General features: G+C 36.4%; 1 protein-coding gene across 7 annotated transcripts in view; it reads left to right on the top strand.

Moving 5' to 3' along the window:
* The window catches only part of Kcnh7 (potassium voltage-gated channel subfamily H member 7), a 467665-nt gene that overhangs the window by 262321 nt on the left and 197911 nt on the right, over positions 1–7433 (top strand). The window lies entirely within an intron of this gene.

The raw sequence follows: 7433 nt of genomic DNA, 5'->3' as shown, positions 1-7433 counted from the left end.
GTTTAAAAGCAGGCAGAGTAATGCCAAGGTGCTACGGTGTTTCTAGCCACCATCCTATCAAAGAAAACTCGTCAGAGGATGGCATTTGTGAAGTATTCTGCCCATATCAATGATCTCATGAGTCTAAAACCTGACTCCATACATAACAATTTCCTCAGAAGTGTTCACAATCATTATGATTAGTCTCACCTCTCACATTAGGATGCCACAATCGCCATTTATCAAGTGATTGTTTAATGGCACATTAGATGATGTTTTTACACATAACAACTGTACACAAAATATTTCACACAGAAATAATGCTAACCATTTTTCAAAATTTTATTATTCAATTAAAAAGTTATTGCTTTACTACATTGTATCAAGATGACTTGGCATGAGACACTTTCTTCAATAACTTTATGGAAAATAAATATTTCATTTGGACTATATACTTAATGACTCAAATATGTTTGAATACTGTATATTGTCTAACCTATGTAAGAGGTCCTATTTTTCTACTGCTAGTTTGTTTCTTTAAAAAATCAAAACGACTTATTTGCACATAGTACTTGGCAAGTGATGAGCAGGAAAGAAACACCTTTTATGTTACTGGTGTCCTAACATTTTATAGGAAATACCAAAAATGAAAAAAACATTACAGGACAAAAAGATGACTGAAAATCGTTCCTCATTCTAAGGGCAATCTTTACTTATGGGTGAAAGTCATGTTGCCTGTTCCACAGATATGCACTTTGAAGGCTATGTTTATTTGTATTGAATATTAACAATGGAGGCATGATTCCAATATGAAAACATAAAAACAAATTACTTGGAGTTTAAGGAACTCCAGCAATACCAATTCACCTCTAAGCTGATAGAGCCCTCAAAAAAAGCAGTGGCTTCCAATAGCATATCTCAACTGGCATTATATTTATTTTAAATAATTAGGGATTTTCAAAAACCTGTAGAAAACTATTATAATAGTTCAAAGTTCATGAAACTTTGCCTAAGCAAATAAATGATACAGATGTACAGATGATATAGTGTACTGACCTAAAGATGCTGACAGTGGACATAGTAGAAACTAAGCCTTGAATGAACTTCAGAACAAAATCATGTATTAATTTCACAGATACAAAAATATTATGTTTTATTTCCTTAATCCTAAACCAATAATCCTTATCTCCTAATGTTACAAAGAATTAGTGGTCAAGGTCACACACTGGATATTCCCTACTGCAAGGAAAAGTACCCTGTATGAATGTCATTTTAAATTTATCACAGAAAATTTACTCAGAGCTTTCCAAGAAAGAAAAGCAGAATAGATTAATTGTATAGGTGATTTTAGGGGTTAGTCATTTCTTTCACCTCTCTGGACCTCAATTACTTCAGGAGTTCATGACCTGATTCATAAGAGCAGAGCAAAGAAAATTCATTGAGGAAAAATCTGAGAATGTAACATTCCTTCTCGAAGACTGAATTAATGTTTTTCAATAGGACTCAGTACCTATAAAGCCTGCCTGTCTCCCCAACCTTGACCAAGTGGTGTAAGCCCCCTAGATCATATCTGTAATCAGGTAGAAAAACCTACAAGTTTTAACTATGCTTCCAGGGATTCCAGTAAGAGAGATTTAAATTAAAAATAATAAAGGGGTGGAAATGGAGAAAGAGAGAGAGACAAAAGCAGAGTAATGTATTCAGTGACTTTAAAATGAATTATTCATAAAAATAATTGTTTTAAATAAAATTGCATGTAGGAAGATATACAGAGAAGAAAAAGATGAAACATATTTTAAGTTTTTTTTATGTTTTTTATTTCTTTGAAAATTTTATACATGCATATGGTGTATTTTGATCTGTTGTTTTAAAAGAAAGCAATTTTGACTTTTATAGTTTTTGCATTATAGAGTGAATGTAAAGCTAAAACTTTATTCTCAATAATGACTTCCTAAAGTTTTGAATAAGAATAGCTATGAATATTAATGGAGGGACATATTTCTTAAATAATTCCACAAGAGTAATAGATCATTGCTGTATATAACATGAAAAATGAATATTGAGGAGTCTAGGTTGTCATGGTTTATGTAAGTTAATAGATTATTAGATTCAGCCACTGTCTGTAACAACAATGATACACACATTGTAAAGTCATTTCCTGTTATCTAATAGAGTTTCATTTATAGGGCTTTATAGGCCTCCATCCAGCAGCCAGCAAACTGAAGACCTTTCATTCGGTTGGCTGTCTTCACCTTTGTGTTACACTTTGCCAACTCTAAACTCAGTTTGTATCCCTTTTAAAAAAGCACACTAGGGAGGGACCCAGATCTGATAATTCACGGTCACAGCACAAGGAGATGTTGAGTCTGCAACAGTAGTCTTGAGTTGATGGGTTTGCACTTTCTTGTTCTACTTTACTATCATCTGAAAGAAGCATACTTGCCCCCTATTGCCCCTATTGCCACACAAAGTAAACGGCCACTAAGAAGGTTGTATGTAGGTATAAATGGCCATGTTGTGTTAACAAATTGGACAAAAGTTGTAGAGATTAAAATACAATTATCCATTGATCTGAGAACTATTATCATTTGCCACTCATATATCAAGTACTTTTCTGTAAGTCTTCACATACTCTCAACTGAAAACCAAACCATCCATGGAGAAGTAGCATCAACTGGGTGCTCAGATGAAGAGAGAAAGTCTTCAGTCAGTAAACCATGCTGTTTGAACTCAAGGACTCTACAGAGAGATGCTGATCCTTGCACATTTGAACAAGGTGACTAAGCTATCTTTCATTTGGTGGCAGTCACCTAAATTATAAGTGGAAAATATTTGTTATGTTCTGAAAGTGACCTTGTATTGGTGAATCAGCTCCATGATACTGTAACGATAAAAATCATTCCCTCATCTTTAAACCTCAGTGAAAGTTACAGGATTTCCACCAGAGACAGCATTCTTCTGTGCTTACATAGCCAACTGTGGAGATCCAACTTAACCCACAGAATCTAGAAGAACAGAGTATCTGTCAAAGCATTTAGTTAAGACATTGAATTAGTCAGGGTTCTCCAGGACTTATGACAGACGGTATAGAATGAATATATATATGTTATGAAATCCAGAAATTAATATAAACATTTCCAAATTGCAAAAAATAAATTATCCCTTTTCTGTTTCCTTTATCCACATCTGTCTGGACATTACAGATCAGGGCAGGAATCATTCTTGTTTGACATGAGACACTTTACAGACACAAACATACAGGGAAAATGGCCCTCAAACTTAGTTATTTCAAGAGTGACTCACAAAATAAGCAAATGTCAGGAGCCACCAACTAAACCCTGTTAAACTTCTGCAACTCTTCAATATTTTTAAATCACAAGAACTTGATAGAAATAAACTCCTCTTATTTTGAACCTACAAGTTGTAAAATGACATCAGTTTTATCTGTTAAATCTTCAACTTTAATGTTGAAAAATCGTCTTAAAATTATGTTTTTTTTCAATTCAATCATTTGTCATAGTTGACTAACTTCACTGGCTTAAAGACACCAACACTTCTTATTTTGAATATTTCAAAATATTCAAATCCTCTTATGCACAGAAGATCAAAGTCAAGGCTAGCATCTCCTCTATTACTCTGCCCCCTTTTGAGTTCTAGTTCCTGGCTCCTTAACATGCTAAGTAACTGCCCAGCAGCCCCAGCCTGTTGAAGCAAGCTCTTTCCCATAAAAATCAGAGCCTCCTTTCCTTCAATTTTTCCTTAAGCCAATGCTTTGGCTTCAATCACCAAAGGTTATTTTCAACACAGATTGACCTAAGACCAAAGTGTCATATTCACACACCAAAAACATTGCCAACACCGGAGGAAAAAATGAACTTCCAAGCATAAACCAAGCTTTCTACTCTAATTCATAAATCTTGTAGCTGTGCAATTTTGAACATACCTCATGGAATTCTGGCAACATGGATTGGCTACTTATCATGCAAAGTTTATTCCCACAGCTAGCACCCTCACTGCTCTCTTCAGCTTACTCCCAAAGAAAGACAGCTTGATCACAGACAAATACATCGTCAAGTCTGCCTATCAGAAAATAAACACTTCAGAAATCATTAACGTATGTCCACACTGGGTGCCAGATGGCATAACTAACAAGAAGTTCTAACCTCTTTGGTTAACTATTAACATAGTAAAATGGTTACAAATTTCAGAACTCCACGTATCCTTGCTCACAAACATAATTTACTCTCACCTTCTTACAAGCCTACTGAATGTTCACAAACACGCCTTATAGCTCAGAACATAGTCCATGTACACATAATTTGATGAGCAACTGTCTTTAGCTCCACACTCACGTTGAATCCTCATTTATTTTTTACATTTTTATTTCTTTTATTCAACGCACGACTTTGCACAGGGAGAGTTGCATGGCACAGCTCACATATGAAGGTTGAATGACAAATCTGTCAAGTTCCTTCTCCCCTTCTGAATGTGGGTCCTAAGGACCAATCTCCAGTCAATAGGATTAACAACGAGCATGTTTACTCAGGAAGCCATCTTGCCAGCCCTGTAGCTTCCATTTGAAAGCACTTAAAATGAACACTTTCAATGTTAAGGATTCCCAAGAAGCAGTATGATTCCTCTGAAATAATAGTGGATAATATTAATGGTGAATATTAATATTAATACTGGATAATAATAATGTGCATACCTTGATTGCATAGTTAGGAAGAGTAAGAGAGAAAGGCCTTAGTTTTCATCACTTTCTAACTTTCTAAAGTGAAATAGCTTTACAAATGTTATCACTGTGCTCATGAGTGGGTACCTAAAGCATCTTAAGGCCTTCCTATCATCGTTTGTACCACCGCATTGCTATTCTGCTGCTACTGATCACAGCTAACTCCCACAGTGTTTCTCTGTAACAGTTTGTGATGATTTGAAAAGAGCCCTTTGGTCAAGGCCTAGTAACTGAGAATGCTTTTGAAAAGTTTGTTATTTTCATCACTGGATTTGGTTTCTGTTAACCAGGAGTTAGGAGTCTGATCAGATCTACAATGCTACTATGCTCCAGTGAGTTCCAGACCCTTAATTCCCAAAGATTTTCATGCTTTTGCTCCTATCCCTCATCTATTTATTCAGACTTGTATAAGTCTTTCAAGAAAAGGCAATTTTGGTTTCCAATTTATGTTCTTCATTCTGGTTTCTCTTCTCTTCCTATGGTTAAATTAAAGTGACAAAACCCATACTTGTTGGAGGGAGTAAACAGGCCCAGCAGTACTATAGCACAGAGGCCTATGCAGGCATGTGCACTTTGTTGGTACCAAGGACTTCACTCAGAGCAGGCCTCAGTTAGCCACGGCATGAAGAAAGGCAACTTAATATTTTTAGAGAGCTGTTTTCTTTTTTTTTTTTTAAGATTTATTTATTTATTTATTTTATGGATATGAGTTCTCTGTCTGCATGTGTACCTGCATGCCAGAAGAGGGCATCAGATCACACTGAATATGGTCATGTGCAATCATGTAGTTCCTTGGGCTTGAACTCAGCACCTCTGGAAGATCAGACAGTGTTCTTAACCACTGAGCTATCTCTGCATCCCCAGCAGGTATACAGTTCAGTTGTTATCCTTTACCCTAGAGGCTATTTTCTCATTCATTCAATCATTCATCCATTAATTTTGTTAAATATAACAAAATAAACTATAATCAAATTTAAAAAGCAATATCACATTGAAGTTGGACAAGACAAACCAATAGAAGAAAATAAGAGAAAAGACAAGAATTAGTGACCCACTCATTCCCACACCCATGTTCTCCATAAAAACTGGAAGCCAGAATATATCCACAGAGGACCAGGGGCAGACCTGGGCAGGCCCTGCAAGCTGCCTCAGGCTCTGCGAGTTCATAAGCACTTTGTTCATGTTGGTTTAGAGGGCCTTGTTTTCTTGGTGTTCTTATCCCCTCTGGCTCTCACGCTTTCTTCCTTCTCTTCCACAGGGTTCTCTGAGCTCTGTGGAAAGAGATTTGATGGAGACATCCGATTTATAGCTGAGTATTCCAGTGTTTCTCACTCTGTGCATAATGTCTGGCTGTATGTTCCCATCTACTGCAGGAGGAAGCTTCTTTGATGATGGATGAACAAGGCACTTAACTTGAGTATAACAATCTATACTCATTGTATTATATACTCATTAGAAGTCATTGCATCACTACTTTTTTTAAAGACCAGTAGTATTTACCCTAGATCTCTGGGATATTTAGCCTCTGGATTTTGGATATGGTTTTCATATCATGGAATGGGACTTAACTCCAGTCAAATATTGGATGGTTTCTCTCACAAGCTTTGTGCTACCATTTTCCTAGCATATCTTGCATGCAGGGCACTGTTGTAGATCAAAGGGCCTATGTTTGACTTGGTGTTCATGTTTCTCTTTTGAGACCAGGCAGAGTATCTTTCTATATTGAAGATGCGGAAACATAGGAGTGAAGGCTCTATGTAGACACCAGCTCAACCTCTCCATGTTCAATAAATTGTGTAGGTGTTTTCTTCAACAATGGGTCCTTCCTGTCAGTTTGTGGTGAACACATAGCCTTGGGAACAGTCTTAGCTGTTTGAGGATTCCTATCAGATCCCCTTGGCCACCAACTCAACTAGATGTAACCCAAATCAGGCACTGTAAGCAATTGTTTGGTGACAAAAGATGTCCAGGTGGGACTCTGTCTACTCCATTATTTGGCAATTACACTTAGGTCAGATTCATATATCTATATATTTTAGAATGTTTCTACTGTATTAGATTTACCTATTAGCACTTAAATGTTCCTCAATTTTAACTGTCCTTTCTATAACCATATCCCCCACTTGAGCCTTCCATTTCAGCACCCCCTGACTATTCATTCATAATACCTATGCTGTTTCCTTTTCCTAACTAGCTCTGTTACCCTAGTCCTTTACTCTATATATACCCTCTGTGGTTCCCTTGATTGTAGCTTAGCTATCATCAACTTAATAGTTAATAATAACATATAATAATAACATACAAACAAATACATATAAAATTGTGTTTCTGGGTCTTGGATGCCTAGCTAAGGAATTTTTTTCTATTTCCATCCATTTGCCTGCAAATTCCATGTCATTTTTTAACAACAGAGTAATATCCCATTTTGTAAATGTACCACATTTTCTTTACCCATTCTTCTGTCGAGGGACATCTAACTTGCTTGAGATTTCTGGTTGCTTCTTTGACAACACTGGTTTGTGTCTTTTGTGACTCTTGATAAACAACTTGAACTCCCAAATTTGTATGTCATTAATTGAGAAAAGCTTTTTAAATATTCTGTTCATTTCTGGCTAATGGTAAAAGCTGAGTTTAGGAATTTTCCTTCTGCTGGGCAGTAGTGGCGCACACCTTTAATCCCAGCACTTGGGAGGCAGAGGCAGGCGGATTTCTGAGTTCG

The sequence above is a fragment of the Mastomys coucha genome, unplaced genomic scaffold (assembly GCF_008632895.1).
Source record: "Mastomys coucha isolate ucsf_1 unplaced genomic scaffold, UCSF_Mcou_1 pScaffold15, whole genome shotgun sequence".
NCBI lineage: Eukaryota > Metazoa > Chordata > Mammalia > Rodentia > Muridae > Mastomys > Mastomys coucha.
The sequence above is the reverse complement of the archived record's forward strand: the minus strand, read 5'-3'. Positions and strand labels throughout refer to the sequence as shown.